General features: G+C 49.1%; 1 long non-coding RNA gene across 2 annotated transcripts in view; it reads left to right on the top strand.

Annotated features, from left to right (window-relative positions):
• Nucleotides 1–8,746: 8,746 nt before the first annotated feature.
• Nucleotides 8,747–19,427, top strand: part of LOC121072009 — a 31,905-nt gene continuing 21,224 nt past the window's right edge. For both annotated transcript variants that reach the window (XR_005820934.1, XR_005820933.1), the window contains exons 1-2: nucleotides 8,747–9,086; nucleotides 12,272–18,025. This is a non-coding gene — a long non-coding RNA (uncharacterized LOC121072009). The remainder of the gene's footprint in view (nucleotides 9,087–12,271; nucleotides 18,026–19,427) is intronic.

Here is a 19,427-nt window from a genome sequence, read left to right as displayed (position 1 = left end):
GTAAGGAAGAGCTGCCCCTGATGTAGCTGCGGAAGGTTGCAAAATGGCACATTCGGCATAGCACTTCTACTTTAGATTCACAACTCTGTCCTAGGAGCCCTTTCATCACCTTCAGATGGACTCAGGGCAGTATCGAAGATTTCAGACCTGATTCTGTGGGGTATTGAGGTCTCCGGGTTCTTCTTATACACTGACAGCCCAGGCACAGGGCCACACTCGGCTTTTAACACCCAGTTTTAGAAAAATATTGCATACTCCTACTGACTTTGGACCATTGGGAAAAGCCCGAACTGTGATTGTACATGTAAAACTGTGTGAACCCCTGAAGGGAAATAGCAGCCTGCTGCCTGGCCGGCTCTGGCTGTCACTGAAGGGACTCCCAGCTGATGGGGGAGTTTGCCCTGCAGCAGATTAGGGGAAGCTCACACCAGCTGTTTCGGAGGCTGACCTGCAGAAATGATCATCTCCGGCTAAGGGACGGTAATGAGCTGATGAGGACCTCCAGGCACAGTGCTGCACAAGCCTGCGTGGAGATTGCAGGGGTTTGCTTCGCTGTGGAGGTGTGTATATTTGTTTTTCTGAAGGACACGTTCTGCTCAAGTTTTCTTTTAGTGCAGCAAACTTCCCTTCAATTGCACTGGCTGTTGTCCAACATGTTTTTCCCCTTAGCAGGTTTTAAGTGTGGCCTGTGTTACTTCCTTCCAGTTTTGCATGAGATAAGCATAAAAATGAGATTTCAAACTCAGCAAAACAACTTCTTGGCTATGAGCTCCTTAAATTTACCTCTTCTTTCTGAGGCACCAGGGCATCGTTAGGTAGCAAGCTGCTCTGTGCAGCTCAAGGGGTTTGCATCTCTCTTCTTCCCTCTCCCTTTCCCCACAGTCCCATTATTCCAGAAGTTGTGTTTCTTTTTTTTCTTTTTTCCTTTCTTTCTTTCTTTTTTTTTTTTTTTTTAAGGGAAAAAGAAGCATCACTAATACTAAGGAGAGGCTGTTCTTTCATTAGGCTGAGTCCACTCACATTTTCAGGATCTGGCTCTGGCTCTCTTACCAGGGTGACACAAATACTGGTTCATTTCTGCCTGGTCTGCCCTAACTGGAGCTGGTGTCAGCACCGAAGCCCTCTGAGCACCTCACGAGGTGGCTGCCAGCACCCAGAGGCACCTGGGTGCCTCACTAACTCCTCTGTAGAAGAGGGGTAGCCCCATCCTCTTTGCTGTCGCTGTCCCCTCAGGAGCCTTAAGTGGAGCTGGGCCAAGGTAGCTTGGGGCAGGGCTCGCCTTGGGGGAAGACGTGGGTTTCCTCAGCAGCGACCCAGGTGTCAGCTTTATCGTGAAAGTGAAACGTGAGCGAGTGAAAAGAAGAGTGCAGTGGCAGGAGGAGGAAGAGGAGGCTGTGCTCCTGGTGCTGTGCCTGCCATCCATGGTAGCCACCACCTTGGCTTCCCCTTGGGACAGAAAAGTCAGACGAAGGCGTATTAAGGACAGGGGTAGCACAGGATGGAGAGCTAGACGGGATGGTAACCAGCAGGTTTAGATAGGGCCACACGCAGAGGAATAATCTCCTCTCCTCTCTGTGTTGAATTTCTTTTCCTAGCCACAAGAAACATTTTCTAGCAACAGCAACTTAAACCTGGGAGTTCAGCTTCATGGCAAATACCACAGCTGCTGACTTTTGGATGGTACCAGGCTCTGCACTTTGTTAGCACGTGTTACTGTGATATGATTTAAACAACAGCATTTAAAAAAATGTTTCTGGTTCCAGCTGGTTTTACTCTAGTCCTTCATGTCAACATGTGTGATAAACCTGTCACATATGAGGAGATCTTGTGAGGCCCTTGGGTTTCCTCAGCAATTTAGAAAAAAAAAAAGCAAAATCAGTGAGGCTGCCGAAGTCTGAGCTGAGGCATTGCTTCCCTGGGGCTTTGTAAGGCTTTTCCGTCTCTTGCAAAGTGCTTCCCAGAAAGACAAAAATGGGGGATCCTTAAATTTTTGCCTTGAGGAGGGCTCATTCCATGTTACAGGAATTGCATGAAGGAAAAGAATTGTTCTACTTAAAGCTTCTCCTTCCTTGACGTCTCAGGTGGTCAATAAGGAAGCAAACAGGCTGTCTCTTAGTGTGCTTTGGATCAAGCAGCTGCTGCATCTCCTGAAGCTCTTTCCATGCTGTGTTTCACCAGAAGATCAACATTAGCCTGCCACACGTATCTGTAGACCAGAAGATTGCCAGGACACGGAGCAGCCACACCACAGGTTCCCACTGCCAGTTGATCAACTCTGATCTCTCGTTTTCTAATGAGTAGTTTTAGCAGCTATCCTGCAGGGCTCAGCCAGAACTGACCTAAATTTAGAGTAAAACTTAGGACCTGAAAGACTCTTAGTCAACAAGGTAAACAGCAAAACTCTCAAAAACACCGGTTTAATGTTTAATTAAAATTGTAATATGCTTGCAGAAAGTCAAAACCCAAACCAGAATGTAGCAATTCAGTCTGAGCTGGAATCCAGCAGCGTGGCAACTGGCAGCCCAGCTGAAGGCACAAAAATCGAGCAAACATTACTTTTTAGATACATATTTTTTTTCTCGTTGCATATGTGGCTCAGTCTGTTTGACCTGTCCAGTTCGACGTAGCCATGTGTGTAAGGAAAAGGAGCCAAAGTGACCTGCAGAAGAGGGTTGTCCTGTGTCGTGATGCCCACGTGGCTGAGATCAGAAAAGCTTCTCACCCACGGCACCACCGTGTCTGGGCAGGAACCACGCAGAGCCAAGTATCTGGGTGCTAACAGGGCATCTGCCCTCGGCTGCTTTGGCTCTGGCCTCTTGTGAGAACCTCATGTGGCCCTACACATCTTGTGGAGGCAGGTAATTCAGAAGCATACATTATTTACGGTCAGGCTGCTCTTTCCAGCCTCCCACAGTTGCTGGAGGCTCTGGAGCTGCAGAGCAGAGCTGATCCTCCTGGCACGGGGACCTGGGCCAGCTCTGCCCACCCGTGGTGGGCACTTTCTGCTCCTTCTTCTTCCAGCTCACGGGTGACTGGTGTCTCCCAGACCTTGCCATGTCATGTGCAATGCTAAAAGCACGTATGTACTATATGTACAGTGAGGGGCACTTTTTCCTGCCTGCCTGGCTTGCAGGTGGTTTCAGCAGTCCCTTTGCAGGCACCAGGCAGCCAGAGTAATGTTTGCATTTCACCCTTTGCTGGCTGCTGGCTGTAGCTTTTCTTTTGGAGCTCACGTCTCTGTTTTTCTTCTGTTTTCCCCCCAAAGGTTGTTCTGAGCACCTGCACTCTCTGCATGAAATAAATAAATGGCCCTGCCTGTTTGCTCTCAGATGGTCCATCCATCTTTGGTGGAGCTGTGAGGAATCCCCCCGAGCTAACGGTGCCAGTAGGGTCCTTCGCATCCCCACCGGGGGACTTCCTTGGCCCTTCTTTGCACCACCCGTCTGTATGTGCTGGTTGAAACCCCGGGGTTGTGCTTGGTTTCTCTCAGCCCGCAGCGCTCCTCGAGCTGCTGTAATGCAGGCTCCGAGTTCCCTCTTCTGTTGGAGCTGAAAACTATTAAACGCCACCGAGTGCCTCACAACCAGCTGGTTTTGTGCAGCAAAGGCTGAGCAAAGGCTCTGATGTCAGGCTGCTCTCCCCAGAGCTCCTTCCTTCCCCTGGCTCTGCGTTTCCTTGCTTTCCTTGGACTCATCCTCTCTGGCCCCTCCTTTCTGGGTCTCGCAGTAGCAATAACTCACTCCGCGGGAGCTTCTGCCTCCAAAATTTTTTTGACCAGTCTTGTGATATTATTCATGGTGACACCCACCACAGGGTTTATCTGGCCTCTTCAGTCTCCAGAGCTGTTCCAGGTTTCTGCTGTGATTTCTCTTCCTTTCTCTCTTGCCAATTCCGTTTCCCTCGTTGTGGCTTCCCATTAGCAGTGCCATGCTTGGAGGCCAAGTGCCTTCGTGCTGCAGATCTGCAGGCAAAGTAAACTCAGCAAATCATTAGGGCAGGCTTTGACGGCTGCTGTCTTCATCAAAGACTGAGATTAAATGAGGCCCCTTTGATAAACTGAGCTGATGGGCCAATTTGGCTTGCGCACGTGGTACTACGGGCCTCGTGGGGCTTGTGGTTAAAAGACATAAGAGAATGCAATTATTTAGAGAGCTATGGGGAGAAGTCTGCAACTCACTGGTCTCTTCTTTGTCAGAACAAAAGAGGAGCCTAGTTCTGCAGGGTGGCAGGCAGCCCCAGGAGGTGTCGGAGAGCCTCTAATTGTGGGGGGAGGCGAAGGCACATTGGTCTCCTGCAGGTTTTAATGCATGTGGTGACGCTGCGGGCAGGATGCTGCTCCAACCATTTTGGTCCCCAAGGTACTTGCTCCAGGAATGAAACCTTGTCCCCTTTCACATAGGTGGCTGCTTTTTCTTTTTCTACAGTCTCTCTATCTCTTTTTTTTTTTTTTCTCCATCTAAACTGTGGTTGTCTTTGATTGCAGCAAGATAGATTTTGTCTGGGTTTCTTTGCCGGACTCTAATCAAATCCTGACCTGCACCGGGAGCTCAGCACAATCTGGCTGACTTCCTGCATCAAATCCTCACTCCTGGGGCTGGATCCTGACCCACTAGGAAAAGCTCTGTTACCTTAGGCTCTGAATCAAACCCTGAAGATGAGAAATGTCTGGCTGGACACAAATACAATTTCCTTTTTTTTTCCTTTTTTTTTTTTTTCCTTTCAGGTTACTGCGTCAGAGCTGGATGGCATGTGCAATTGCAGTAGGGCTATTCTGTTGTCTTCTTATTCCTGTTCTTTTTTCTTTTTCCTTTTCTTTTTTCTTTTTCCTTTTCCTCTTCTTTTTCATTTTCCTTTTCCTCTTTTCCCTTTTCTCTTTTTCTCTTTTCCTATTTCTCTTTTTTCTTTCCTTTTTTTTTTTATATCCTTTTAAAGGAGCATTCATGCTGCATTTTAATTTAGAATACATCCAAATTAGAATTTAGAATACATCCAAATAGCTTGAGCTCAAATTGATCTTGTTTTTCAGCCAGAAAGCTTGTTTTTCATCTATTATAATAATAAATGTGCTATTGATAACAGTTTAGGTGCAATTCAGCAAAGCTTTGCAGTGTGCACCAGCTCTGGAGGGCCAACATTTTCGTATTATCCATTATTGATATGACAATTCGCAAATGTTTTACAAACAAATTAAGAGGTTTTCCTTGTGCCCCTCTTAGTTTGCAATCTCAGTCTTTTTGACAGCTGAAGTCGGTGTTAATGATGACCTTGTTTAAAACAGTTGTTCGCTAGCAGGTTTCTTCTCTGAACCTACAAGTGCACTAAGGGAACTTGCGCTGGCACTTTCAATTAAATCCCATCCTCGAAGCAAATTTTTTAGCTTTATTCTATCCAATTCTCCTAAGCAGAAATCGGATTTGCTTGGTAAAGTGCTTAGACGTGTTATTCATTTCTTCATTTACGTAGTCATTTTAAATATAGAAGCTTAACATGAAGTGCTGGCAAAAGGAGCTCTTTTTCTCTCCCAGTCCTGGGCTTGCTGGGCCTGCTCAGCCTGTGAGTGCTTTACGAGGCTGGTCCTGTCTGAGCACGAGCTTGGGAGCGAGGAGACCACGCTGAGCCTCTGTAGAAAGGAGAGATCCAGAAGGAGGTGCTTGGGCCTGGTCCTCACTGCGGGTCCTCACATCTGCCCGGGGAAGGCTGCTCTGCATCAGATGGCTGCAGGGGATGCAAGCAGGGTGCTGCACCGTGTGGGAAAGCCCCGTGCTTCCCCCTGGGTTTGTTTAACCAGCGGGGAAGCTGTCACAGAGACAGGGGCATCTTCCCGGGGAAGGGAGCAGCAGAATAGAGGCTCAGAGAAAGCAGGAAACAGCCCCTTCGGGGCACGTGCTGGGCGCTGGGCCAGGCGCTGGGCGCCGTGCCATTTCTGCCCTGCGGCTCCTGACCGTGGGCTTCGCGTGCACAATGCAGGAATTCACTGGTGTGCGAGCCAGGCGCTGGAGATGAGGAGTGAGCTTGTTCTCCAGAAGAATCACCTTTTGTTAGCAGAAAATCTGTAAACTGGGTTCCCCAAGGGAATAGTGTTTGAAAAGCACAGATGATTAAAAGATAACACTTTTGAGGGTTTTTCATTTTTGTGTGTGGGGGTGTGTTTTTCTTTTTTCTTTTTTTTTTTTTTATTTCCCTTTTGAGTTTGGAAGCTGGATGCCACACATAGGTTTCTCCACACCCGACCTGGAAAGAATATATTTGTTTTAATGCAGCAAAACCCAAGAGTCCCCTTAAAAGAGGAGCCCCCACGAGTTGTGAATTGCCAAACGTCATGCCAGCAAAAATGTCTGAAGTTGGCAACTCCACGTGTAGCACATCACATTGGTCTTAAGTGAAAAAAATAAAATAAAAAAGCCAAATCAAACAAGACTTGATGGAAGAGAATAAAAACAGGCAAGCACCACAGCTTGGCTCGAAATAATACGTTAATAGAGAGAGTATTTCTTCATTACTTTTTATCTGATAAGCAGTTAAACCACAGGCTCACATTGAGCACAGCCCCTGAGAGCCCCCTGCTAAGTGCCTGTCCCCATGTGCAGGGTGAATCGCATCGCTGGCTTCCTCTGGACACAGCGGCGTGCTTCAGCGTGTCTCCACACGTGTTCTCAGTCCTGGAACAAGCCCCACTGCATGGGTAGTTCAGCCTGGTGTTTAAGCCTTCCTCTCGCTTCTTTTTAAGGCTTGCTTAACACTTTTTGAGTTGGTATTCCCAAGCTTCTTCTGGCTTGGGAATACAGCTGTGGATGTGGTGTCTCTCTTAACCCCCCTCTTCTGCTGCGGGGGGTTAAGGCTTTGAGAGGAAACAGCCTGGTGTGCAGGTCTGGGAGGTGCAGCTTCCAGCTGGACACACCGAGGATAAACCAGCTCCAATTACCTGCTTTGCTTGCACCGACTGCTGTGTATCACATGTCAAGCCAGCCACAAGGAACCAAACTATTCAGCTGCTTTCTCATAATCATTAATTACAAAGATACCATCACTCATGTTTGTCAACTAGGAGCCATCCTGTGATAATTGATTTATTTTCTTTCAGTTCAGGGAGTTGTAATGCTGAAGCTGCAAACAGTGCTGGCAAGAGATGCTGGCAGGGGCCCAATCCTGCGGGCCTGAGAGGGTGAAATCTCCCTTCCGTCCCATGAGACCAGTGCCAGGCCCAGGTCTATATCCCCCCATCCTCTTGGCCACCCTGCCTGCTCTCTGGGAAAAGCCCAAAAGCCAAACATGCAGAAGGTCAGGCAAGTATTTGATGCTCTGACAGTCAACTTAGGGAAAAGCTTTCACGTGAGGAAGGTGTCACTCCAAAAGCTACCTCTGGCATCTTGAATGCCCCAAAATTTTGCTGGGATCCATCATTTCTGGGTACTAATTTCCCCTGTCCCCCTTTCCCACCTCCAACATGTTTGTGGGCAGCGAGGGGGGCTGTTATCCCCCTTCCCAGAGCAACGGCAGCAGGAACGGGGAAATCCCCGTCCATACTTCTCCTGGCCTGCCCTGGTTCATCCTGCTGGCACTGGGCCCTCCTTACACATCTCCACCCTTTCCTGTTGCTGGAAAGGGCAGCAAAATGGGGCAGGAAAGGAAAAGCCCTCCAAAGTTGCTCTTCCCACCAGGGTCACCTGCTGCCCAACCTGGTCTGGAGCCTGAATCACCAACAGGACTTGCTAATGGAGCATCTGGGACGGTCTTGCACTATTTTCTCCCATAACTGCTTTCTGGACAGATGCCTCCCAGCTGGTCGGTCTCCTCAGATGTGCACGTGTCCATGCGTGTGATCAGATCACTGATAGATGCTTCGCAGCCATCTGGATGTAGGGGAGAAATGACAAATCTCCCCCCCCTCCCCCCCCCCCGCCGCCAGCCATACCTTCCATGAGATATTGATGAATGGGATCTTTATTGGCTGCTGGGCTAATTAAATAAAAGTTGCATCAGCTTCTAGCTGACAGGCTCTAATTGCTTCTGAGCAGATTTTGAGTGGACCAGATGAATAGAAAAATAAAAGGAAACAGCGTGGATCGTATCCAAGGAGGTATCTGTTTCTGACAGGCTGGGAGTTTGTCCCACCTTTCCCTGGGGCCTCCTGAACTGTGACAAAAAGCCACATTTAATGCAGATAACAAGAAGGGAAAATCGGAAGCCTGGTTTTAGCTAAGAATTTCGGAAGCCTTGTCTTTGGCCCAGTCTCTAACTTTGGCCTGGAGCAGCCAGCACCCCTTTCTCTGTGATTCTCTTGCCCATCTCACACAGGACTAGCCATGCCACAGGCCGCAGGCCTGTCAGAGATTTTTTAAACTCCTGTTGCCTTCAAGTTGAGTTGCAGGTGCCCAAACACAGCCAGAGGAGTGTCAGGGAACCAGGAGCCTTCCAGCCCTGCCGAGGGCTTAGGAGAAGGATGCTCAACGCCAAGGCTGTTGGGGTTTTGAGCCCATCCCTACACAGAGGAGAGGTGCTGGGTGTGCCTGACGGTGTGAGCCAGCTGCCAGCAAGGGGCACAAAGCCCTCGTGGCCTCCTGCTGCCGCTCCCCCTAGGAGGAGCAGGGCCTGGCTCTGACTTGCTTCTGTCCTCCAGGCTCCGGCCTGAACTCCCCCAGGTGGGGCCTGGATGGTTCAAGAGCCCGCCGGCAGGATTTGCAGGGTGCCCAGGTTTCCCTGGTACCCAGCAGGTCCTGGCACAGAAACGTGCTCCAAGATGGGTGGAGAAGCTCAGTGTCTTCAGCCACATGGTGTGCTCTGGGGGCTAGATCTGGGTACATCTACTCCAAGAGGTTTGTCCCATGTTTAATTTATGGGCTGATTAATGAGTTCTTAGCATACAATGCATTTAATTCCATTTCGGCCTGATTTATGGTGTGATGTGAACTGCATGTGAAGTTTTTAATTCAGTAGGTGGTGACTGATTCGGTATATGGAGTGTGACAGAAGAGGTGATGGATTTGGTTCCAAAGCCATGCATCAAGTTCAGTGTGAAGTGCATCAAATCCATCACACGGCGCATCAGCTTCAGAGCAGGACACCCCGGTGCTGGCCATGCCACGCCGGTAAGTGGGACCCCGTCCCCACATCGCCGGTGTCCCTCCACCTCCCTGGAGGGACATGGCCCTTGCTGGTGGTCTTATCTTCGACCTTGCAGGATTTGAAGAAAGCCAGCAAAATGGCCCATCAGGAGCTGGTCAGAATATTTGTCTTCATTCAAATATGTCCCAGCCCCTTCCACACCTTGGTTATGCCACCATGGCTGAATCTGGTCCTGGCACAGGGAGCAAGTCACTAATGTGGCTGAGAAGGACGTGAGGGGTCTGGTGAAGGGACGTGGTGCCAGGCTGAGCAGCAAGGAATCACTTCTCTCTTCTCTCTTCTCCTCCCCCTGCCATGGCCAGCAAGCTGCCATCTGCACCCCTGTCCTCGCCAGAGCCCCAGCATATGGGGCGGTGGGTGTGGATGTGCCAGCCCTGGCTGCCGCCACACCTAATGTGCAAGGGTGGCTGGAAAACCTGCCAGCAAAATGTTTCATTTTTTCTCAGAGAAGAAATAGAAAACTTGTATTGGAGAGAAACGAAGCCCCGAGGCAGAAAACTGATGGCTGAAAAACTTTGTCTTCAGATATGATAAAGGGCTGCAGCTGTCAGGGGGGATAAAGAGGAGGATGTTTTCCATCAGCCCTGTTAATCTGATCTGTCCCTGCATGCGGTCCTTTTGGGGGCAGCTAAAATAAAGCAGATCCCCACATGCTGATCAGCCAAACCCTGCCGCCATTTCCAGCAGGGTCTCTGAGCTGTGGGGAGAGGCAGGGAGGGCTCTCGTGTGCCTTGTCCCCCAGAGAAGGGTGCTGAGCACCAGGGATGGGTTCGGTCCATGCTCCAGGCTCCCCAAACCTCTGCAGCAAACACATCGCTGCTGGCACCTGCAGCTGGGCAGCTTCAACCCTGGTCTCCAGCCCTCCAAAAGGGTTAAATAAACCACTCAGACATGATTTTCATTTCGGCACCACCTTGCAAACAACTTCATTAATGAAATGCTGGGTTTGGGGAGCCCCTGTGCCCACTCCTCCATCCCCCAGCGCCTCAGGGAGGATGCTCGTGCCCTGCTGTGCCCTGTCCTGGGCACCAAGTGATAGTGGGGACCCTCCCCGTTGTCCCTACATGGAGAACCTCAGTGGCTGAGTCTGTTGGCAGCTGAGGTGGGGATGCCGGTCTCTGCCCCACTGCCCAGTACAAATGCTCTGCAGAACTCCACGGCTGCCAGGAAACATCTCAATTGTGGAGAAAAGCATTCATTTTGTTTCTCCCTTTCTTTGCTTTGCGTGGGAGATGAGGCTGTTGGTTTATGATGTTGAACAAGTGTTTTAGCTGAGTGCAGTGGGCCCCATAAATCAGTTGCTCCCTCCAGAGCAGCAGCCATCAGCAGGAGCCAGCAGCTGCATGGTACCTTCTGTCTTGTCCTGCAGGGACCCTGGCCCGAGTCTCAGCGGGGGACACCTGGCCTCACAGACAGAGGCAGCCCCAGCAGATGCGCACTCCCCATCCATCCATCCATCCAACCATCCATCCATCCATCCATCCACTCATCCTCCCACCCACCACCTTTTATTTACACTGCAAGCTCCTAGCACAGGAACTCTCTCTTTTCTCTCCCATTCCCTGAGTGGCAGGTTCTTTTTGACCTGCAAATACGCACAAACCCCATTTCTGTCCATGAACACAAGGATGTGGCTGAGCTAACGTTTTTCCAAGCTGTGTAAGGGTGAGTCCTTATTTTTATTTTTAACTGAAGTCTTGAATTCCCGCTGGCTACAAAGAATTTTTTTTCCCTTGTGACCCACACTGGGTGTCCATATGGCCACTCAGTGGGGCGGACATCACTAATGGGGTTTCTGTACCCTTCTGCTCCTGGGGACCTCTCATGATCAGATGGTCACTCTTTTGGTTGGATTTTCCGGGGGATGTTTGAGACTGTGGGATTTGCACCGTTTTGTCTCATGTTCCCACACTGCTCTGCTCCTTTATTTTATTTTATTTTATTTTATTTTATTTTTATTTTATTTTATTTTATTTTATTTTGTATTATTTTATTTTATTTTATTTTATTTATTTTATATTATTTTATTTTATTTTATTTTATTTTATTTTAATTTTATTTTTTTAACACAGAAAAGAGGAAAATGCGCTCTGAGGCCTCTGGGTGAAATCCATACCCTGCAAGCAGAGTGCAATGCACCCTCAGCTGGACGTGGCCCTTCCTGATGGTTGGCACATGTTCTGTGTAGATAGAGCTAACCTTAGCTGGCTTCATGTGTAAAATGTCCTGTTCACATCAGAGGATGTTTCAGTTAACTGGTAATCCACACTGATGAGATTTCTATGGACTATAAGACCTGGGAGGCTCAGGGAGAATATCTGAGCACATTTCTGCCTTTGGTACGGTGCATTCACAGATAGCTCAGATCCAGGCTGATATCACTGCCTCTGCTTTAAAAGGATTTAAGTTATAAAATTTGGGCAGTTCCTTGCTTGTTTTGAATCCGCCTGGAAATCAGCAGGCTCCCCGATTCCCACCACCAGCATCTGGCGCGGTGTGGTTTTAACGTTCAGGTTGCAAACAGAATTGAAATTTCCAGACATATGGTGCTCGGCTCGCGAGTGGTAATTGCATCAACTTAGGCTCAATGGAGCGGAATAATATCTGCCCACTAATAATGGCTTAATAAAATTAATAGTGTTGGCCTAGCCATGAATTACTTTAAAATAGGGGTTGTAGGGTAGTAATGTAAACAAGCATTGATTTTTCTTGGGAAAGTGGAGTGCTGTAAATGAGATACAAGTCTCTCCAGCGCGGAGTGGGTCCCAGACAATGCAGCAAATTTCACAGGTTTCTCAGAGGGTGGTGGAGAGGGGAGAGGTGCAGGGGTCGCCATGGCACGGGGGCAGAGAGGTCAAGGTAGAGAGCCAGCACTCAGAGCTGCCTGGTGCTCACTGCTGCTGCATTCCAGCCTGACCCAATTAACCACAGATTAACACCAGACGGGTCTGTTCAGCATGTTGGGACCGTTAATTGAAATGGCACGAAAAAAGTAACAGGACCTGCAGCCGCATCATTGCTTGGTGCTGCCATTCTCCCAGCCATGCGCCCTATGGCCCTGGGAAGTCGCACTCAACCCAAAATGCCCAAATCCGCAGGTTTTTGGGCGGCTGCGTGGCTAACATTCCTGTGTCTCTGCTCCTTGCAGGGTTGTGTAGCCTCAGGAATTGTTCTCGGCCCAGCAGTGACAATAGGACAGAAGGACAAAAGCAGCTGCAACACCAGAGAGAAATGGGTTCAGAGGGAAAAGTCAAAGAATGACTTTGAAAATGGGAAATAACAAATGAACAGAAGGACCTCCAGCTACTCAGCGAAACACTCCTTAGGTCCTTTGTGTTCATTTCAGACGATAGAGGAAAACCATCAGCTCAATCAGTCACGACAGACAGGGGTCCTGCTGCTTGCACGAGCCTCGGAGAGCAGCTCATGCTCAGGATCACGTCTTCCAGGGCCAGTACGGGATCACTAAACATCAAACGCTGTGTGCTGTTCGCACTGAATAGTGTACTCGTGCGGGCCCTGCAGTGACAAGAGATGGGTGCGTTTGGAGGAGCTCGGCTCTGTAAACCAGAGCACCTGGGACACGCAGAGAAATACAGGAGTGCTTCAACATCACAGCAATGCAGAATGCATTTAGAGCAGGAGCTGCAGCGTTCTGGTTTATTATTTATTTACAGAGTTTGTAAATGTAAATGTATTTAGACCTTTAATTTTCAGAGGCTTGGGCTGCCTTCTACTCGTTGTTTAATATTCAGGTGAAAAGCTGCCACATCTGTCTGCAGCACGTCTGTACAGCACAGCTGCCTCGGCACGGCATTTTGGCTGCTCTTTCTTTGCATTTGTACACGTTGGCCAAGCTATGTTTTGCTGTAAAGCACTTGAAAAGAACTAAGTGGCACAGCACACAGGAGCTGGTTTCAGCTCTCCTTCCCCGGCAGCACCCTGCAATCCTGCCCAGAGAAAGCCAGATGAAATTTTGGGCCGCTGCATTCACGCAGATGAACATTTGGTGTCTGGGTAGACAGTGCAATATAAAGTAACAAGCATCTAATTCCCATCCATCCGGATTTGCCATACAAGTGAAACACCTTCAGAAAGGAGACTGAGCCCGTCAATGTGCAATAAATGGCACAAGGCGACGTCAGACCACACAATACATCCATCCTAATCCCTTGCTGGAAATCAGGGAGGTTAAAAATAAAAACCCTTCGAGTGTTGACTGTTTACACAGCTGTAGTACAAATATTTAGGTTTACAAGAGAAATGCTTGCTCAGCCAAAACCCCTCTGAGACCTCTGCAGTCAGCAGCAGGGGGTTTACGGAGGCCTGACATTTCCTCAGAAAAACTGAAATGGATCCTAACGAAAGCAGAGAGCAATGCTCATCCGTGGGGCTGGCTGCACTGGGGTGGGCAGCGGGGCCAGGGGAGCTGCTGGTGACACCGGTGTGCGGGCACTGGGATGAGGGGACACAGGCTGCGGCCTGGCCCTGGGTCCAACCACAGCCGCTGCCGTCCCCCAGGCACTGCCACACGTGCTCCCGGCCCAGGCCGCCTCCTTCCACCTCCCCTCCAGTTAAAAGCTGCTAAGTGGATTTCCCACCCGGCAAGCCGTCGCTTTAGGAATACCGCACGGTACAGCCGTTATTAAAAAGGGGATTTTTCCTAATGCACCTACTGTGTCTTCATTATGTCAGCGCACCTCCGTGAAGAGATTTATGGAGGAATCCATCCATTCACTTCCACGCGTAATTCCTCAATAGCCTATTTGCTTCAAAGACTTTTATTGACTTTTACTACTACATGAATCCTCAGATATTTATTTTTTAGGTCCCAGGGGACCCATTGAAGGAAAAATTCACTTTATGAAGTTTTATGGCAAAGGTTTTGCGGTGGATAAAAGCTTCACGTTATTTCCAAACTTCTGTTCTCCACACAGAAGGCTTCATGGGGTCTGCTCCTAGACTGGCATGGGGCACTTAAGGCTAAAAATTTAGCTCTAAGGAATAAATAAGGAAAAGAAGAGGAAAAGTACTTCTCCTCCATGCCTGGTGTCTCAGGCCTTGTTGTCCCCATGCAGTTTGGCAGGGTGTTTTTGGAGCCAGTCTGTGTGGGGATGCAGCTTTTTGCCACGCTGCCAGTTGCATCCCCATCATCACACTGCCACCTGGAACGTCCCCCAGACGTGGGACATTATACCAGGCTGGCCAGAGCAGTGGTGGAGGTGGCAAAAGCACACTGCGAGCACATGAGGTGTCTCCAGCCCTCCAGGTTTGCCTGGGAAATTGCTAGTGACAGTGAACCAGGGCAATTAGCCCTAATCCTCCTGGGTAATCACCAGCCCTCCTCCGTCCCTGCTCCTCTCCCTTCCTTTCCTTTGCTCGCTCATTAATCGAAACAGAAACTTTCTGTCACCGCTGATTGTGGTACCCAGTATCAGGTGCCTGGAAGCATGAAACTAAAAGCTGGGAAGCGTGCTCCTTTGGCCCAAATAAACAGGTGTCAGGGAATGTAATCTAATCATGCCGTGATTGAATTCAGCGGAAGAAGCTGCGTCACGCACACAAAATACTCATTCTGATAATCAGTTTGAGGCAGTCGCTGTTTGGCGACGTGCTCGGATGTCCCTGCCAGCTGGTGACACGGGAGAGGCTGGGAGACCACGGCCAGGTTTGGGAGAAATGGGGCTGGTGAGCATCAGCCCTGCTGCACCCTCTGATGGGCACTTTGCTGGGAGGGTCCATCAAACAGCTCTTCTTGTACACAACATGCCTTTCAAGCAAAGAAAAAAAAAAAAAGGCTTTGGAGCAAATGAGCCTCAGGCTGGGCTGTGTCCTGTGCTGAGGTTCCTCCAGTGGGATCACAAAGTGGAGCCAATGAGGGATGAAAAGGAAAAGCTCATTGCACACTTGGAAGGGAAATCTATGCAAAGTTTATACTGGAGGAAAGAAAATGAGGATTTACAGCTGCAGAGACTTCAGGCAGGGCCCCAGCTCTGAGCACACCTCGAATCGTGATGAATCTCCCAGCTGCTGGAGCTAATGCATTATATATTGAAATCATTTGTGTTCATTTGCAGCAAATAATTACTTTAAAATGTTATCATTCATTTGGGTTATTTGACTTCTCTATTAATTGTGCGAATAACCGTTTAAAAGACATCATTTGGGTTAGTGAAAATCATCAGCAGTGCTGCTTCACTTGTTGGAACTTGGGGGAACTGCAGAGCCCTGGACCCCCATGTGGCTCAGGGTGGCTTTGCTTTTCCCTCCTGAGAAAAAAATGAGGTCTGAAGGTCAGCTCATGCCTCAAACCTCACGTTTCTCTCCCAGTTGTTGGGAAATATGCCCATTTTCAAGCTAAAGGTGCAACCGTGTCAGTCCTTGCTTCCCTTTGATGTGAATATTCTGTCCTGTGGCACCTAAAAGAAAAAGCAATCTTCTTGCTCACACCACTTTATAACACAAACAAAGGTACAAGGTAAAATGCAGGAGTGCAATGAACCCCTCCATTGTGTGCCCTTCAATCTGCCGTGATAAACGGGGATTTGGCTGGAAGATTTTTCATGCATTAGCATGAAAATAGGAACAAGGCTATTTTCCTTCCTTGTGAGCCGAGACGAAAGAGCTATGCCTTCAGGCTCAGCAACACCCCTCTTGATTTCAAGCGGGTGAAATTAAATAAAGTGGGAGGGAGGGAAAAGTCTGGGGTAGAGGACTGTTAAAAGTTATTCCTGGGGCCCTGACTATGCTTCCCATGTTTCAGGCAGGTAAAGCCTTGCCAAAAAATGTTAAAAGCAAGTGGTCAGTTCTTCTCCCAGAAGAATATATTCCAGAGAAATCCCAAGGGAAGACTTAAATCTCTCCGCGTTGAATTTGGTTGAGGCTTGAGTGACACCCAGTGGGGTCAGCACTGGGCATTGAGCCCCCACCGCTCACCCTGCCCGCAGCCGCCTTCCTGTGCCAGGGCTGCTGGCAGCAGAGAAGGACTTTGCCTTCCTTCCAGTCACACAAAGATGATTTAAGGCACCCAAAGTTTCAAGCCAGGACTTTTAACTGAAAAGAGGCATCGATTTTCTGTAGCTGGGAGAATAAAAGGCTCGCTCTGGTGAAAGAAAAAAAAAAAAAAAAAAGCTGTTCAAGAAGCCACCTTGACATGTGCTGTGCATGTTATTACCTGCACTGTGCAGAGCAGGCATGGAGGGGACCAGCACCTGTGTCCCCTCCTCGGGGTCTCCCCTTTCAGGGGTGCAGACCTGTGACCCCATCTTTGGGCTTGGGCACCAAATCACACCCCTTGAGCAAAACCTGTTATGGATGGAGGCGTAAACACCATGGGGGAAGGATGGGGAAGATGTGTTAATTTTTCACAAGAGATGTGTTAGAAGATATACAGAAGCATGGTGGCCCATCAGCAGCATCTCACCCTGGCACCCACTTTCCCTCATGGCCACCAAAGCCCCAAGCCCAGGTGCCAGTAGGGAGCTGGCAGAGCTCCCCCAGCCCCTCCCTGGAAACACTCATTAATTCCCTGCTTCTTCCTTAATTGCATTAAAGCAGTGTCCATTCTACCATTGCTTTACAATGCCGCAGCTTAAATCCACTATTAAGGCAGGAGCGTTGTGGCTTGGATCCTTCAATTAACATGAGTGATCTCACCTTTGTCCACAGCATCTTTTTCCATGCTATTACACTGGGTAATTGTTAAACTACTGACTGGCTCCGAGAGGTCTGTACTTTCATCAAAATGTCCTGCTTTTCTGACCCAGCAACTTATCCACATTTTTGAGCCTAATATTTTCAGGTGATTTGAGTTAAATCAATTGCAAAAAATCGATGAATTATTTAAAGTGCTGGTGGTCTCCAGCTATGAAACGGGGTTTGGTCAAAGTTCCCCCCATATCCTAGGAGCATTAAGGTGCTCCCAGGGAAATCAGCTCCCCACTGACCACAGCTATCAAAAGAACTGATCAAATTCATTTGAAAACTTTCCACACTTGTGGAAAAAAGCATTCATAAATTTTTAATGTCCCCTTGTTTTGTCTCTTGCTAGAAAAAAGGCAGGGAGAGAAATGAGGGGCTCTTCCCTCAGGACAGAAAAGCCCTTCCAACTCTTTTGAGCTGCTAAGAAACACTACCCAAGTTTTTTGTTGTTGTGAAATTTCATCGAAAATGGAGCAGGGTGGGGAAAAAAAGAGCCCAGAAACACAACCCAGAAGTCTTCTCAGGACACCCTTTGTCCCTGCAAGTGAGCACTGATCTCGCTTCACCACTACAGTAACAGCCAGGGGTCTGCAGGAGGCCCAGCATCATCTCCCCTATGTAAGGGACAGGAGAAGGCCTGAGCCTCAGCACACACACCTAAGCCTTGGTCTTCTCCTCCCCACCCCAGCTTGCTGCCCCAGGAGCAGCTGTGGGGCCAAATTGGGACCAGGAGAGGGAGGAAATCCACCTGTGCTGACTGTCCCACCAGTGCTGGAGGCTTGTCCTCTGCCATGGCTCCCAGCCTGCAGCAAGCACCAGCTGCACCTCACAATGCCTTGATGGCTGCCACGGTGCTGTTATGACTGCAGGATGAGCTCACAAAGGCCTAATGGTCTTGCCTGGCCTCACCTGGGACCCACACCCCCACATGGGCCCTGGACACCATTTAAGTGCAGCCCTAGGCCAGCAGTTTTGGTTGGGCTGTGCTGGAGGTCTTGAGCCTCCCCTCTGGGCCTTCTGGGGTGGGCTTTGGGGTAACAGGTTTTCAGTCCTATCTCATTCTGCTCCCAGCTCATCTCCCTGGTGGGACGTGGGATGTGTTTTGTGGCTTTTTGTGTCTGGGACTGTTAATGGACCCTGTCAGCTGCCCTGGTGGGACTGGACACTGTCAGCTCCCAGCCTGTCCTGCTGCTCTCCAACAGTAAGTTGTTGCGCTTCGGATGGCTGTGAAGGCAGAGCAGTGCACTTACCGTGTCGTTACACAGGGCATCAACCAGGAAAAAGGGCGGTAAAGGAGCCAACAGGCACCTAGGATTAAGAGATTGTCTTAACTTTTGCCGTGCCCTTGACTTGTGCGTGCTTTTTCCTGGGTTGGGCCTGCTGTGGGGTTGTGCATCCCATTGGAGAGGTGCATTTGAATCCCCCAAACTGCCGGATAAAGGCTGTAGCATCACTCTTATTGTAAGAACAATACAATGGGCAATGTCAGTGAGTCCCCATCCCCTCCTTACAGAGGTGGGATGAGGACTAGCTCCGTCCCTACGGGCACAGGAAGCTCGGTGTGGCGGTGCCGAGAGCTGTGGCTAACTGGGTTAATTATATTCACGTTGCTAGGAACACTATGAATTATGTTAATAGCAGCATCTGGGGAAATTACATCTTCATTAATTGGTCCTGATTGCTTTTTGGCGGATGTGAGATGCTTTTGACTTTACTGTGTGGGACAGAATTTATTGTAATCGGCGCATGCACTAAATGCACAAATAGCATTACTGTGCCCTGCTAATTAACTTTCCAAAGAGGCAAAGATATGGAAGACCTGCTTGGTCATCTCTTCCCTTCTCTCCCGACCTAGCCAGGACAGGTCTGTTTTCTGTCATACCGTGCTCTGGTGATTCTTCTAATAGAGTTTTAAACATGATTTTGAAGTTAAAAATGACAATGTAGCTGGCAGACACAGAAAAGTAGCTACAGGGCTGGGAAGGATTCTGATGGCATGTCATGTGTTGTATCCTAGAGTTGGCCTTGTTTCTCTCTGGCTCTGACTTGCCCATGAGGCTCCTCCTCATGGGTGCAATTTGGTGGCAATCAAGTTTATTCATGTGCTAAGAGTTCAGTACGTTGGCTGTTCGGAGGCCTTTGGTCCCACCCTGTCTGTGGCTGGGGAGGAGGCTGGCCTGGGCTGGGTGGTCCCCAGGGAGCAGGGCTGGGTGGGCGATGGGGCTGTGGCGGTGCCAGCAGAAGACAGTTGTGGCTAAACTGGGGATGATCTATGCACGGCATGTAGTGTGGATCCTTGTGGTTCTTTAGCTTTCAGTCAATGTGTAGCAGCAAACAAAAAATTAAGCCACATTTCGATGAATGACTGTTACACAACAGAAAGCCCCATTTTTAACAACGGCAATGATCCTAATCTCTTTGGATAAAAAATCTAAAGCTCTGAGCAAATGCAGAGTGGGGCAGAGGCAATGCATTACCTCCCCGGGGAAAACAGTCTAAAACTCACTCGAGGCATCGAGCTCCTTGTAAGTTATGAGGCTGTTTGTCTGGGGATGGCAATGAGTTGTATTATGGCCCCGCTTGTTCTGCCTTCTATTTACACA

This window comes from Cygnus olor, chromosome 6, assembly GCF_009769625.2.
Source record: "Cygnus olor isolate bCygOlo1 chromosome 6, bCygOlo1.pri.v2, whole genome shotgun sequence".
Classification (NCBI taxonomy): Eukaryota; Metazoa; Chordata; class Aves; order Anseriformes; family Anatidae; genus Cygnus; species Cygnus olor.
Note: the sequence above shows the minus strand (reverse complement) of the source record. Positions and strands in the feature narration are given on the sequence as shown.